Below are 17,596 nucleotides of genomic sequence, written 5' to 3' on the forward strand. Positions count from 1 at the left end.
ACAGCTACCATTCATTTAACGGTATGTTGACAAATTATAGCTCAACTTAGTATGTAAAATTTACTCCCAGTAGTTATCATTAATATATCCTCGGAATGTGATGATTAGGCTCTGCTAGGGAAGTTGAAACTTCAGGTGAGTGTCTAACTTGGCGGCTAGGTCAGGTAGGAAGGAATTATTATTTTTAGTTATGTAGTGACATGCATAAATTTCCAGGCAAGAAATACATTAAACAAAACTCAAAAGGGTGGTGAAAGGCAAATACGGACTGAGAGGCATTGTTTAAAGTGTCTGAATGGAACCTGGGTGATACAGATTGTGTCCAAACTTGTGAACATCAAGGGCTGGAATCCAACTGAGGTCCAATATGGTATCAAAGTATTTAAACCTATATCCATGCACACTGTGTTAGTGTCTGACTGATGCTATAAAAAAAAATTGTTATCACATTTGCTATCTTATCCTCCTGCAAGTGAAAATGTTCTTAACAGGTCTCATTGGGCTAAAGTTAAGGTATTAGGAAGCCCATTTTCCTCTTTATTTCTTGGAGGACAGAAGCTAGTTCCTGGTCTTTTTCCAGTTCCTAAATATTGCTCTCATTTGAAGCTGACTCTTAAGTCATTCTCCCACTGCGTAATGAGCCTTGCACCTCTTGCTTTCTCTTCACTTGTAAGAACCCACTGTTACCACATTGTGATTCTTGGATAACAGGATATTCTCCCTATCTCAGGATAGCTGATAAGGCTCTATAGTTGCTTTAATCATTTGCAAAGTTAATTTCCATTTGTTGTGAAACAAAAGAATCCTCTGGATCTGGGGAGTGGAGCATGGTTATCTGAAGAGATACTAGTCTGTATACTATAGACAATAAGCACATTTCTAACTCAATGCTGGTTGGGATAGGATTTTTTCTTGAAATAATAGAAGTAAATGACCGAATAATCATACAATTCTATGACTCTATTTGGCTTTTGTAAACTGTTAAGCATCTCTCACACAGTTTTTGAAAATATTTTTATTTAATTTTATTTTTTGGTTTTCAAGGTAGGGTCTTGCTCTTGTCCAGGTTGACCTGGAATTCACTAAGTAGTCTCAGGCTGGATTTATACTCACAGAGATCCTCCTATCTTGGCCTCCTGAGTGCTGAGATTAAAGCATGCACCACCACTCCTCAGCCAACATTTGTACAATTTTAGGGCTAGGAAGTCTAACCAATTCATATCCATGTAAATGAACAAGCAATCAAGTGAAGATTAGCTCATAGTCCATGAGCATCTACTTCACTGGTTCCCAAATATACCTCCACATTATATTTACCTGGGGAGTTTTATACAGCACCAGACATTGCCTCAATCCCTAATCAATTAAGTCAAAATATCTGGGGTTGCAACATGCACATTAGTATTATTTGAAAGCTCCCCAGTTGCTTTGAATAAGCACTCCAGTCAAGAACTATACTGTATAGCTTTTCTTTCCTGTTATTTTTTAATTCTGGTCTTGTCTGCTTTTCTTTCCTCCTGCTCTGGACTTGACCGAAAGATTACCATTTCCAAGAAAGACAGAGTTAATTGGAAGCTTCTGTTTTTATTGAAGCTGCCACCCTACATTTCCTGTGGCAAACCAAAGCAGCTTGTTCTTGACAGCATCTGCCTTACCTGTTTCTGTGAATTCACAAATAAATAAAGGCTCAGATATATTCGAGCAGATTACAGTAGGATTTCCTCTACAGGCAAAACAGAGCTTTAAGTTACTCAACTGTTTTAAATTTATTGGTAATAATGTTTGTAACAAAGAGGTGCTAAGTTACATTACCGTAAACTACTGGCAAGTTTGTCATTTCTAGTTGAGAGTATGAGTGTGATGAAAATCATTTGCATTTATCTCTTTATCAGTTGAAGTCAGCCAGATTTAAACTACTTAGAATAGACTGCATAGCAGATTACTATTGTGGACAATGTTTGTACATGAGTAATCTTAAAGACAACATGAGGTGTCACAAAATGTTTTTCTTCTGTGATAGAATGTCATTTTATTAGTAGAGTTTTATGTCCCACAGATACCCGGTGGATACTCTCCAGTGGTGTTATAATATTTTTATTGACAATTCTGAATGAGTATACCATAATATTATTGATTTGGAGGAAATAAATTATCTCATGCATCAGCTAACAATTTAATTTTGCTTTCTCATGCCAATCAATTTACATGTATTTCTCTTTGTATATTGATGGGTTTGGCAAATATTTTAAAAACCATATTTGTATATATAATTATATAAATTAAACATATATACAGGTCTTCCTATATTAGGGTTTAATAGAATTTTCTGCTAATTGGAACAATATTCTACAAATGAAAGCCTCTGCTTCAGGCACTTAAAAAACTGCCCACATCTCGGTTTCTCATTATGCTCACTGTACCAACTGAGAATAGACTTAAATGTTAAAATGCATTTTTTTTACAGGAAAAACACATAATAAGTCTCAAAAGCCCATGGACATGTATGACTATCAAGTTAAATTTACAGAGAAAGAATAGATTCATTCTCTGAAATGACCTCAAAGGGAAAGGGATGTATTCACAGGAAAGGAAGATGGAATAGATGGAAGCATCAACTTTTTAAAATTTAATTTAATTTTTTTGCAAGGGGAGAGAGAGAGAGAGAGAGAGAGAGAGAGAGAGAGAGAGAGAGAGAGAGAGAGAGAGAGAACACCAGGGTCTGTAGTCACTGCAGACAAACTCCAGACACATGTGCCCCCTTGTGCATCTGGCTTATATCGGTACTGGGAATTAATCTGTATCTTTTGGCTTCACAAACAGGTGACTTAACTGTGAAGCCTTCTCTCCAGCTGGGAAGCATCAACTCCACAGCTCAGGTACTGAGAGCATCTTCTAGCCTCTACAGTGGTGTTGAAGCAAACCTTGCATTGTAAAATTCAAATAGTCAAGAAAGACTTTGTACAAGACTATTGCAAGAGAGGCTGAGTGCAAAACCAAAGGTGGGAGAGGTTGCAAGCAGTGGGTGGGCAGTGAGAAAGTACAACTATAGTGTAGAGGATTAGTTGGTTCCTGAGATGGGCTGGATGTACTTAGTCATTTTTGAATACAAGTGTTTTTCCTTATGAGTAGGGTGTGTATCTGTATTTACTAACTTGACCCACTAAAGTTAGACTCCCTCTTACTGAAGAGTAATCAGGAGATAGCAGTGCTCTGCTTCTCAGTGTTTACTTTTCAGAGTGATGGTCCCCAGTTCTTGAGACAAACAACAACAACAACAACAAAAGGTTTATTTTAAACCTGGCAAATAGATGAATAAAGATAAGTTCACAATTCTAAATTTTCTAAAGCAAATGCGCTAAAAATAGAAGGTCAGAATCCAAAAGTAAAAGACAATTCCAGGGCTGAAGAGATGGCTTAGCTATTAAGCGCTTGCCTGTGAAGCCTAAGGACCCCGGTTCGAGGCTGGGTTCCCCAGGTCCCACGTTAGCCAGATGCACAAGGGGGTGCACGTGTCTGGAGTTCGTTTACAGTGGCTGGAAGCCCTGGCGCGCCCATTTTCTCTCTCTCTCCCTCTATCTGTCTTTCTCTCTGTCTGTCACTCTCAAATAAATAAATAAAAAATTAACAAAAAATATTAAAAAAAAAAAAAGACAATTCCGTCAAAAGTTTAGCCCAGCTTAGGGGAACTGGAGGCTGAATTTCTCACCTTACGAGTGATAACATCTCAAGGAGAGATGGCCTCAGTAAAGAGTGATCCAGATAAAAGTGAGGCCATGAACTTCTCTGCACTAAAGTGGAGCTACGGGATGGTGCTGGGAGAAGGGGTATTTCTTCACCCCTGTGTGCAGTACTTGTTGAGGCAGAGAGGAGCCACTTCACTGCCATGGCCAATGAAGAGCAAGGGTCTAGGGAAGATCTATAGGAAGTAAAGGTGTCACTGACAGCATGAAACATCCGGGTGGCTGTGCCTTTCTGGAAAGCTTAGTTCTCTTTGTGGGAAGCCTGGAATAGGCAATGCCAAGCACAGGAAAGTCACTGGTTTTAGTGGAATCTTTCACCTGTTTCTCATGGGCATATGAGAGCACCCACAAACCACCCTGACATCAAACACAATGTTTCCTAATTAGTGATGGTTCTGTGATATGGATGGGAAAAGTGGTCCTAGAGAGTTGCCTTAATTTTCTTCTCAGTTGTAGTACTTTTCATCTTTTTTCTTTCTTCTTTATGTTTCTATGAATATGCAGGCATGATATAGTACCACACATAAAATTATCTTAGTGCTCAAGATGAACAGGTATGGAAACTCCACTGGGTTGTTTATTTCCTTTTGATGGTCTCTATGACATTTTCAGAACTTGAGGAATGCGTCAAATTATTAATATGACTAAAACCTCTTGGTCATAATTCCTGAAAAATAAATCAAGATTTACAATCACAATTCCTGAAAGTGGGCTGGAGAGATGGCTTAGCAGTTAAGCTCTTGCCTGTGAAGCCTATGGACTACTGGTTGGAGGCTCGATTCCCCAGGACCCAAGTTAGCCACCTTAGTAGCACAAGGGGGTGCATGTGTCTGGAGTTCGTTTGCAGAGGCTGACGGCCTGGGTGCACCCATTCTCTCTCTCTTTCTCTGCCTCTTCCTCTCTCTGTCATTCTCAAATAAATAAAAATAAACAAAAAAAATAAAAATTCCTGAAAGTGATACTTTGCATAGCATAATGATCTCAATTCAATCATCTATTTTGCAAGTTTATCCATATCTAGTAAGAAAAGTGTAATACAATGCTTGTAATCTGCAATTAAATTGTCCTAGAAGTATGTCTAATAATTTTTTTACAAAGTAAGCTTTTATAATGTAATAAAGCACTAATATATTTGCAAGTAATCTCTCTAGTTGTCTTATAGTTTACTTAAGGGATAAGATTGCAAGTGTTTTGCAACAAACACTGATTTTATTATATTAACCCATTAAATCTGTGAGACTATGAAGTATAATATATTATTTGCAAAACTTTTAAGCATTAAAATTAATTTCAATGAAAAGCTATAGGTGGAAGCTTACATTTTTGTAGGTCCGTGAGCCACTGTCATAAGAACTGAGTCCATTTGACTGATTTTCCTGGATCTCCAGAATGGTTACCTGAATGTCTCTTCCTGTGAGCTTTGTGTAGCACCTGCCTCAGTGAAATTAGTTTTTGCAAATATCTTAAGATAATTAGTTTCATGTGATTAAACGTTTTAGCATTTTAGAATCATTTTAAGTACCAGTATTTTATGTTTTAAAATCAGGTTTTAGGGAAACTGGTGATAAAGATGACCCAGTTAAACTTTGTGTAGATGTACTACTATGCTGAGATTACTTATTTGTACACCTGTATCTGAAATCGCATCTGTATCTATTGATGCTCTATACCACTGTGTTGCTGGCAGAAATAAGATGGCCACATTGAATTCTTAGAAACTGTGGTCATGTTACCTTACATGGCAAAAGGGACTTTACAAATGTGATTAAGGTTGAGTACCTTGAGCTAGGAAGATAACTGCAATTATCTAGATAAATCCATCCTAAGTATATGCATTTTCAATAGCCGATACTCTTTGTAGACTGTGGTCATAGAGACAGCACTGATGGCTGAAGAGGGTCAGGCAAGTGTGACGTTTGCTGTGAGGGGATGTGAAATAAGGCCAAAAAAATATAAGTGGTCCCTAGAAGTTTAAAAACACAAGGCAATGCGTTTTCGAAGCAGAACTCCATCCATCCTGTTATCTTCACACATTTGGAAGAACCTACAGCCATGTGGTTATCACCAACTGCTGTGAATTCTCATTGATTGAATCCCGCTCTCCAATAGTAATAGGTGTCTGGATTTTTTTCTTATTGCCTCATGAAGCTGTTTTAACCATAACAGTCCACAGAGCCCTTCACTTATATATGGGTTCATGCAACATGGGGTGTATGGTGCCTGTTACTTGTTTGCTATAGAAGTGCACATTTCTTTCATTCAGTCTGTGTTTCCCTGTTATGATCTTTTCTTTTGTTTCTTTCTCTCTCCCAGTTTAACTTCTCAGGTCTTACCACATAAATTTGATATTACTGTATGTCTGCAATTCAGAATAAAATACTGAAATGTGTATATATATATACACATATATATATATATATGTATGTATATAGAATGAATATGTGTCTGTATGTACAAGCTTTCATTTAATTTAAATTTAGGGAAAATTGTTCTTCAAGTTTATGTTCAATACAAACCAATAAATATATTATCTGAAAGCAAAACATTGAAAAATAAAATTGACTTTAAAAAGAAAATAACATTAGGTAGCTTCTGATGTCAATTGATTTTCTTTTGTGACCATATAGTTCTTGATGTATATAAATTTCTAATATTATGATGTTTTTTCGTTGTTCTAGGTTGTAGTTATCACCCCCTCACACCATGTCCTGATTGCCAGTGATTATTTTAGGTTCGCATTAAGAGTGGTGACAAAAATTGTTTTTTTGAATGAAGGCTATGCTATCTTTCACCTTATTATTCACTGGATGAATATCCTTACCCAAAAATTATATGCCATACTCATTGAGACAGAATGTAGACATGTATTTATTATACTACTCAAAAGCATATTAAAATAGCATAGTATGAAATTAAATCAACATTAGTATTATAGTCATTCCAATTTATCAAATATTTTAGGTATTTAGAAAGTACCAAGGCTTCTTTGTTTTTTAGCAGATCTCATCCTTGTTCCCAACATTCCAGTATTCCTACTCTACTATTCTTAACATGTTCTAAAATAGAAGAATGTAAAGATTTGCTTGGTTTAGTATAATTTATAAATATATTAATTGAGAGCATTACATGTAGCCCACTGTGGCTGTTCTGCTCGTGCCAGAGTACTGGAGGGTGTCTGCAGCTGACTGGAGGTGGAATGCTCTTACAGAATTTGCTTTGTGGACAAAACATGGACAATAGTGAGACTTAGGAAGCAAGAAAGAAGAAAGTACAGGAGCTATTTCACAGTGCAACTAGCCATCCAGGTAATTTATGATTTTTTAAAACATGAACAATCCAGTGAAATAAATGTCCAAACTAACCAAGCTCAATTTTTTTCTTTTTATTATTATTATTTATTTATTTATTTGAGAGCGACAGACACAGAGAGAAAGACAGATAGAGGGAGAGAGAGAATGGGCACGCCAGGGTTTCCAGCCTCTGCAAACGAACTCCAGACACGTGCGCCCTCTTGTGCATCTGGCTAACGTGGGACCTGGGGAACCGAGCCTCGAACCGGGGTCCTTAGGCTTCACAGGCAAGCACTTAACCGCTAAGCCATCTCTCCAGCCCATTTTTTTTAAATAAAGAAAATTATTAATTTGAGAGACAGAAATAGGGCATGAAGGAGACATACACACACACACACACACACACACACACACACACACACACACACACACGAGAGAGAGAGAGAGAGAGCCAGGGCCTCCAGCCACTGAAAATGGCTTCCAGATGAATGTGCCACCTTACGCATCTGGCTTAAATGGCTTCCAGATGAATGTGCCACCTTACACATCTGGCTTACATAGGTCCTGGGGAATCAAGCTGAGATTCTTTGGCTTTGAATGCTAGTGCCTTAAAGGCTAAGCCATCTCTTCAACTCTCAATTTCTTTTTAATTGTGCTCCAGAATTACCAAAATATGGGGGTCGTAATAATGCAAAGTTATTGTGTTGGAGAGATGGCTCAGTGGTAAAAAGTGCTTGCTTGCAAAACCTGATGGATGGGTACAGTTCCATAGTAAGGCCTATGTAAGACCAGATACACAAAGTAACACACACGTCCGGAGTTTGTTTGCAGCAGCAAGGAGCCATGGGGTGCCCATATTCTTTCTTCTTTCTTTCTCCCAAATAAATAAATAAATAAAAATATTTAAAATAAATTAATGTTTGTTATCTAAACCCAGGGCATAATCACTTATTGGCCCCCAGTGTTAATTGTGTAGTAATAGTGTACATAATAGCAGAAGATGAAACATGACAATTAAAATCTCTTCTTTGTAGCTATACATGCATTCTTCATAGTATACTCTCATGGCATCAGATGTATGAGTGTTTTCTAAAAGTTCCAGTTAAATTGTGCTTTCTCAAGTGCTCACTACTCATAACCATGTTTTAATGACTCTGGTGTGAATTTACCCACTTCAGTGAATACAGTAATTATCCAGGCTTCCCACGCAATATGATATTGGGATTATGACATTTAAAGCATGGCATTACAAGCCTTTGGAATATCAGAATACAGTCAACTTGCTATCTATTAATTGGAAGATAACCCAAAAAGAAAGGGTTTGTTTGGGAATTATATTATACATGCTATATTTATCATATATGAAAATATAAATCTATTTTAATAGGATATATATATATATCCAGTTATGTTTATAAATTATACATTTATACTAATGTATATTAAATATATTAATGTGTACTAAAATGTTAATATAGCTATGTGACTAATTCTATCTTTGTGTCTTTCCCACTTATGATCATTTGTCCTATAAACCTTCCTGGGTCCTTTTAGCTAGGCATTCAAACTCATTTTCTCAGAGAGGAAATTCTTTTCTTCTTCTTTTTTTTTTAAAATTAGTTTTCTATTCAGCAAATACAGGCAAGCTTGGTACCATTATTAGGCTCATCCGTGACCTACCTCCTCCCCATTGGCCCCTCCTTGTTGAGGTATATGGGTCGTGCATTGTGGAGTTAGCCCACAGTTATTGGTACTATAAATGTCTCTGCATATCATGACCCAACGTGTGGCTCTGACATTCTTTCTGCCCCCTCTTCCACAAAATTTCCCTGAGCCATGTTGGGTTCATTTTTGGTGTGCTTCAGTGCTGAGGTGTTGGGGGCCTCTGAGGCTCTGGCTCTCTGATTTGGTAGGAGTTGATTTTTCTCTGTGTTGGTCTCCTTCCCCTTTGTGCTGGTATACCGTTCATCAGGAAAACAGGACCCTTGCTTGTTTCACCAATTATTCTTAGTTTCAGCTGGGGTCCTTTTGAGGTATGATGGGGTGGCTGTCTCCTTAGGATCTACATCTATCTGAAAAAGAGAAGCAGATTCTCCAACGGAGAGTAAGTTAGCACCAGGACAAATGAGATAACCCTTACTTTTGTTATAAAGAGTTTAATAGGTGTAGGCCTTCTTGTAGCCCATGATTGATGGTAGCTTGATATGGGAGAGTGGGCTTTTGCTTGGATATGTTTCTGACTTGTTTCCCAGCTCCAGCTATGGGTCCTGTACCAATGAGGGGATCAGTTAGCCAAATCAAGAGCAGATGGTTCCCCACCATGGCTGTGTTTCACTTTTGCACTTGTGTGGGCATCACACCAGGTTATTTGTTGCTAAGTAGACCCATACAGCAATGGTACCATAAAATTCTACTTCCTAAAGGGCAGACCAAATGGCTGAACCTTCACCAGGCCCTTACAGGAAACACCTGAACCACAAGACACTGGAGAGGGTAGGATCAAGTCTAACCTAAATCTTCTACATCTTCCTTCCCTCCCTCTCCCTCCCTCCCTCCCTCTCTCTCTCTCTCTCTCTCTCTCTCTCTCTCTCTCTCTCTCTCTCTCTCTCTCTCTCCCTCTCTCCCTCTCTCTCTCTCTTCTCTAACTTTTGTATATTAGGTATCTTTTTTTCCTCATTTTCTTAGTGAGCACTGACCTGTAACTCCCCGTACCAGCATGGAGTTACCATCCACATTGAGCTTTTGATATGAAAAACCTACAAGATTTTCTAAAAGAATGACAGATTTCTGTCAGAGTACTTGATGACTCATCAAAAGTTAGTGGTAAGACCCTATTGCTGAAGACACCATATGCAGCTGACACGTAAAATGGAACGGCATGGCTGGAAGCCAGGAGAGAGTCAGTCCCCAGACAGTCAGTGCGTCTAGTGCCAGAAAGTGCTACTGCATGGGCGACTGGGGGAAATGACCAATATATGTCCAGAGAGGAAATTTTTAAAGCTGAGAAAAATCAGATTCAAAGGATTGTTCAGGAATCCACTTGTACTTGGGAGTACAGTTCATATATTTGGAAGACTATCAGATAAATTTATGAAACATTCACAGCTGACCCTAACCCCACTGTACTTGAGACTATGTAGCATCTCTAGAAGAAGAATATATAAAGGAAAAAGAAATGTAGACCTGGATAACAGGAACTTGTGCCTTTAAACTCTGTGGTTGGCCTCGGGGACAGGAAGCATGGGAGATGGTTGGAATCAAGGATGTATAAATCAATGACAAACCTGTGAATTTTATAGGAAAAGTGCAGGAAGAAGGTAGCAAGACAGGAAAAGGTAGGTATATTTTATCCAAGCAAATCATCTGCCTTGGCCACTCATTGCTCCTCTGGGTCCTGCATAGTACAGCAGTGGTATTGTAGCATTATAGGAGCACACTGGACTATGTGCTTTTCAGAGTGCAGCAAATAGCTAGTCTCTGAGTTCAATGCTAGTCAGTCTTGGAACAGGAAAAGAACTATCATCCTATGTATACAAGAAGAGCCCTGGGGCTGATGAGTGCAATTCAGTCTTGCATTAGATTTGAGGAGGTGCAGAATTGGGATCAGGATGAGCCAGACCAGATGACACCCCTTCATGTCATTCACTATGTGAAGCTTTAGAATTTATTCTTATTTTTTTAATGTGTATGGTGTGTGTGCGTGTGTGTATGCGTGCGCGCGCACCTGTGGCAGGCAAAGGTTTGTGTCAGAGTCTTCTTTAGTCATTTTCCTCCTTAATCCTTGAGGGGAACCTAGAACTCACCAATTCAACTAGACTATCTAGTTAGGAAGTCTCAGGGATCTGCCCACCTCTGCTACTACAGTGTTGGGATTATAGGCATCTGTCTCGATACAAGGCTTTTAATGTGTGCTAGGGATCCAAATTCAGGTTCTCAAGTTTGAACAATAATCCCTTTATGCACTGACATATCACTCTAGCATTTATTTTTAAATAAATAGCAACAAGCCTTAGAACTTATTTATTCATGGAAAGCTTTACTGTATGAGTGAATTATATATTGCTTTATAATTTTGATGCAATTTGTATAAGCTGAGGGAACCATGAATTGACTTAAATTATTATTCTCTCATGGAATAGTAAAAGATCATTGCCAAAATTATCACTTATTACAGAGTAAACAATTTTGGGGCATCTAAGTTTGTACAACAATATTTGTTTCCTAAATTTATAGATGCCAAGTTATAAAAATGTAATTTATACTTCAATCAATAGTAATAAGTGGAAAAAGGAAAAAATACTACTTATGGGGTTTCACTTGGATTAATTGTCAGAATGATTGTCAGATAAATTGCAGGATATAAATATAAAGGAGGGGCTGGAGAGATGGCTTAGTGGTTAAGCACTTGCCTGGGAAGCCTAAGGACCCTGGTTCGAGGCTTGACTCCCCAGGATCCATGTTAGCCAGATGCACAAAGGGGCACACATGTCTGGAGTTCGTTCGCAGTGGCTGGAGGCCCTAGTGTGCCCATTCCCTCCCTCTCTCTTTCTCCCTCTCTCTCTCTTACTCTCTATCTTCCTTTTTCTCTGTCTGTCACTCTCAAATAAATTATATATATATATATATATATATATATATATATATATATATATATATATATATATATAAATGTATATGTATGGAGAGAGAGAGAGAGGAGTGTCATTTTTAAAGAACATAGAATACTTAAGTTTTAGAGGGACAAGAATGAAAACAAGATGAGACATAAGGCTATTTCATAATATATTAATGAAATAAATCTGAACAATGTAAAATATTAGAAATGGATTAAAAGGGGATTCTATCACCCTATTCTTAACATCTTCAAAATTCAGAAAAATTAATATAAGAATGAAAGTTGGCATGATTTAGATTCTGATCAAATTCATGATAAAGCATGAAGTATAGCATTATTCCTAAGTTTCTATGTAATGCCATGTGAGAGGAGAGTGCCCCAAAGAAAGCTCAATTCCACTTGGGGGAACATATCTGGTGATTAGGAAGTTCATTTATTTTTAAATTTGTTAAACGGGATATAGCTGGGGGATAAGACAGGAAGAGAGAGTGACAGTGAGAGTGAGAGGGTGGGGTGATACAGAAGGTGAGAGCCAGAAAGTTACGTTCAGGATAAAAGGAAAGTACATACATGGTAACATAAATAAATAGGCATTTGTTGGTCCTTAAAATACTTGTGGCAGTGTAAACCACAGTGCCACAGAATCATCCACGAATTCCATTTAGAGTGAGGTTAGAAGAGTCTGAGCAAGTAGAAGGCATGAAGGAGATAGAGAAGAACTGGTCAGCTGTGGTGTAGAATGATTTTTTATCGTGGCCAAAGGAGGAGTTTTAGGAAAGATCAAGAAAATGGGCAAAGTTTAAAAAGTCAGCAACTTTGAAAATGTTCACAATAGATAGGGTCAACCTCCATGTAGTGCTGAAGAATTAGTTCAAAAGACTCTTCTTGATGCTTAGTTCAGGATGCTTGGTCAGGCAAAAAAATTTTGACATAAATGGAAGCCAGGTCAGGGTTTTTACTTTTTAATGGGAGACTATTGAGCACTTACATGGCAAAAAAGAAATCATTTGAAAGGGAATAGTAGATCAATAGATTCTTGATGGAAGGAAGCAGATGACAATGACATCAAGGGCAATGACAATATTTTTGTAATGCATAAAGATACTTCTGAGACAGGATGGCTTGAGGCAAATATGAGTATCAAAATAGAAATGGAGATTTAGAGATAGAATATTGGATTAGATCATGCTTTCTGCCTTTCCATAAAAGTCAGAGGCAAGACTAATGTTGAGAATAAATATTTTTTATTTTGTTGAGTAAGGGGATTAAATTGCCTATAGTTGAATGTCTTAGACTTGTAGTCAGTAGAATGTATTTATCAGCAAGTATAGAACAAAAATGATTAGTATGCAATTGAGTGATCAGCTAGAAGTTAAACAAAATGGGTTTGCCACGGTGTAAGTCTATACACTTGTGTATTTCTTTTAGCTTTAGTGCATATTATAATTCACGAAGGAAGACTTTGTAACTATACCTGTATTCAATAAGAGTGCTAGAATAGTCAGAGTTTAGGAAATATTTTTGATGTATAAGTATTGAGTCTAGACTGGCATAAGTGATACCCCAAGATGAATGAGATATAATGACAGAAAATGTGGAAAGAGCTAGGGATCTCAATGAGGTCAAATAAAACTAAGAGTGAAAGTGTTGGGATAGTACAAAAAGCAGCAAGAGAATTCAGTAGGACTACCATTATGAGTGAATGGCTGAAAATCAGCATTTCAAAGCTGGAACTCTTTGAGATGATAGCACAACTGGAGGACCTCGATCGAGGTGATTACTGGAGAAGTTGAATACTTATCACATCAGCGTTTATCTACAGGGGCTTTTTTTTTCTTTAAGTGGAAACTTTGTATGGATACACCAAATGTTAGTATCATCATTCCCCTCCTCCCTGCCCCCAATCCACTGAGGGTCCTCCTTAGCAGGATTGCTGCTATTCACCATGAGTTGTGGGTTATGAGTTGTGAGAGCAGCAGTCGGTCATTGGGGGTTGGGGGACAATGCCTCTGGCTCATCCCTCCCATCATGGGGTTCTTACATTCTTTCCACTCCCTCTTCCAAAATTTCTCTGAGCCTTGGTGGGTATGCTTCAAGTCTAGTTTAGTGTTGAGCTCTTAGCAGCTTCTGGATTTCTGCTTTGGTGCATTTTGAGTATCCTCAGTGTCTGTCTCCATCACCCTGGCTCATGTTGTCAGGCTTGCCATGGAAGCAGCACTCTTTCTCAACTCACCAATTCCTTTGTGTTTTCACCTGGGCCCTAGCTGCTGTGCAAAGGATGGTTCATCTGCTGACATGGGATCAGTGATCATTCATTGTCTTGTTGGTAGATTTTGGTTGTCCTCAGTTCTTACTGCTTTCTGAAAAAGAAAAACAGATTCTCCAATGGAGAGTGAGGTCAGGATAGCTTAAGGCTATAAGCATTCTTAATTTAGACAGATTTTGATGAGTGTAGCCTCACTTCTGGCCAAAGACTAGTGGAAGCTTCTCATTACAAATCATAATCTTGGTCTCCATAGGATTCTGACTTGGTTCCTAGTTTCAACTGTGGTTTCCTTTCCACTGAGAGAAAGGTAAGACTCTATTGCTGAAGATGACACATGCTGCCAACTCAGAACACTGAGTGATCTGGCTGAATCTGGAAGGAAGTCAGCTCCCAGATGGTAAGCTCCTATAGTGCTATAAACCATGCCATGAGATGCTGGGCAAGAATGGGGTGAGCAAGCAAGAGACACTGCTATGTGCAAGCAGCCAGCCTGACAAGATATACACCCCTGTGCAATAGTGGCACCCATCCTAGGTAGGTAACCAATGGCTTTCTGATTGGCTTACATTGGTTTTGAAATAAAAATGATGGAATTGGAATAGATACATGAGATGAAATATGTTATGCTTCAAAGAATGTGAAGTATTGACCAGGAAGGGTTTCTTTGTAAAATCCAGAGACTAGAAGCAGCTAGGCACTGAGTGAGATTCCAAATGATAGTTTGAGAGTAATTATAGAAAACAAGGCGTGGGAAAAGAGGAGAATCCTATTTCAATTTCTGCTTTGGGCTTCCATAGAGTGTAAATAATGATTATATTTTTTGGAGTGCACTTAGTAACGTGTGTGGTGAATGCACATATGTATATACTGATGTACTGACCTGTACACTGGACTGCTATGCCCTGTGGGGTCCCTTGCAGCAGCTGGAGAACATCAGGTGTCTTCCCCATCATTTGCCCACCTCATTTTCTTTGCTAAGTGCTCTTTTACTGGTCTTGGAGCTTTCCACTTGCAAGTGCCAGTGATTATCTGAGCTCCACACTCTGACATAGCATGTATGGCCATGATCAGCTGTTTTTTTAAATTTGGAAATTGGAACTCCAGGGGGTTTAGGCCCTCGCAGGCCTTCATACTTGAACAGAAAACATACTTATCTGCTGAGAAATCTCTCCAGACCCTCAATTTTACTGGAGATATTTTCTTAGGAATCATCATTTTTCAGGGAGTGCCCAATTTTAATTAAGAGCAGCAACTTAGAAAACTAAAATTCTACAGTGTTCAGAATAAAGAATTTTAGAGCATTGAGAAATGTGGGAGGACAATAGAGAGAAGATATTAGAGGGGCACATGAAGTTTAAGGGGTAATCACACTTGCAGAAACATAAAGAATTTTTCTTTTTTTTGCATACGCAGGTATGTATGGTGTGCATATATGTTTGCATGTGTGTGGACTTATCAGTGTGTAGATTCATGTGACCATGTGTGCATGCACTTTGTAGAATACAAAGGTGGCTGTCAGTTGCCTTCCTAACTCACTGTTCATGTTATTTACTGAGGTAGGATCTCTCATTGAATGTAAAAGTCAGCAGTTTGGTGAGACTATCTGGCCAGCCTGCCCTGGGGTCTACCTGTCTGCCTTCTGCACACTGGGGTCACATGTGTTTGCCACCATATCTTGGATTACATGGGTGCTGAAGATCTGGACTCAGGCCCTCATGCTTGTGCAGCAAGTGTTTTATTGACTGAGCCATTCCTCCTGCCTTATTTTTTAAATTAATAATCTTTTGTATGGTGTTGGGATTTGAACTGCAGTGTTTGCCAGTTCTACACATGTGCTATATCACTGAATTCCAGCCCCAGTCTAAGAATTGTGTTATTAAATAGTTTTCCTTTTTTAAATAGAACCCTAACGAAGAATTTTTAGTATTGAAGAAAACAGGTTTCAGAAGTCTGCTGAAAAAGGCTTTTGGCTGCTAGGTCTGGATTGTACATGTTGCAGACAGTGGTGGAACTGACCTCAGGTGGCCAAAGATTATCTGGGGGCATTGAAGCCGAGGGAGGACCAAATGTAACGTGGTCAGGGAAAAAAGCACGGGAATAACACAGTTGCTGAGTGTGTGGGGGGGTTATGACTCAGGCTCTGCATACACACTTTGCAAGTACACAAAGAGATACTTGTTTATGGCTTTATTATGTTAATAATCCTTTGATGCTCAAGTTATAAAGGATGAAAATGTCTGTGTCTTGGATGATGTGTCAAGAGGGTAACACGAATAAAAATAGGAAAAGTGAAATATCCACCAGAGGCGGATGAAAGCACACAGGAGAACAACTTGCTTGAACCTTTTTCTTTGGAAGGGGCTGCCCGTGTGTGTGTTTGTGTGTGTGTGTGTGTGTGTGTGTGTGTGTGTGTGTGTGTTTGTATTACTTTTACTTTTGTGTATATACCCAAGAATGTCTAAAATACAATTAATACACCAAGCACATGAGAAGTTGCTTTCTTATTCACATGGAGGGAGAGAGACCTGCACTGACATTCTTCGCAGGACACAGTATAAATATGAGGAGCAGCAGGGGGGTAGGATTCCCCAGATGAGCACCTGCATGGAGAACAGCTTTCCTGTTAAAGTTAATCCATCCATGAAGGACCTTTGAATGAGCTGCTTCCGCAAGGTGGGTGCTGTGCTGATGCATTCTGCTGGGACCCCAAATGAAGAAACGCTTGGGTGGTTTTAGATTTGAAGTAGGCCATGGGCTGATAAGCAACTGCCTATACAATCAGAGCATATGCTTGCTGCATTCTAATTCTGTTTCTGCTCTGGGATCAGATATTGTGTTTTACTTTCCAAACCTACTTGATCCATAGGATCATCTAGAGAAGATTCTCAAACTACTAATTTCCATGCCTCAGAGTGTGATTTGTGAATCAGTCTATCTTACATGAGGTACACTTTGAAACATATTTCACATAAATAGTTCAGGCTTAGAAATCACTGTTTTATATCAGCAGTTCATCATTATTGTATGATACTGTAGTGGAAGGGGAAGTTTGTTTTATAAAGGTGTCCAATTCTCAAATGATATTACTGCTCTATAACCCCTGGTTAGTCACAGACATTTGTCTACCTGCATTTCCTACAAAGTATAACAGCTTAATTGGGAACATGCTTAACTTTGATAAAATACAGAAGTGGGACCATAGCCCATTTGGATTAAAGCATTAACTACATCCTAAGTACCTACCATCAAGCAATTGTACTAGGCTTAATGTTCAGTCCTCATCAGGAAATCACTCTAAGTATCTATCTATCATCTATCTATCTATCTATCTCTCTCTCTCTCTCTCTCTCTCTCTCTCTCTCTCTCTCTATCTCTCTCTCTCTCTCTCTCTCTATCTATCTATCTATCTATCTATCTATCATCTATTTACCTATCTATCATCTATTTAGGACAGAATCTCACATAATCCATGCTGGCTTCAACCTACCTGAGATTGGTCTTGACTTCCTGGTCATATTTTCTTTTCCTGTCTCAAGATTATAGGTATATACCACCATTCCCAGCAACTTCAAATACTTGAAGCAAGCATGAATCTCCACTATTTACTTCAAAGTGAAAGGTGTACAGAAATCAATAACAGGCCACATATAAAAAGGTTTGTCATGATGGTGCTATTCAATTATGC

This window comes from Jaculus jaculus, chromosome 1 (genome assembly GCF_020740685.1).
Source record: "Jaculus jaculus isolate mJacJac1 chromosome 1, mJacJac1.mat.Y.cur, whole genome shotgun sequence".
Taxonomy (NCBI): domain Eukaryota; kingdom Metazoa; phylum Chordata; class Mammalia; order Rodentia; family Dipodidae; genus Jaculus; species Jaculus jaculus.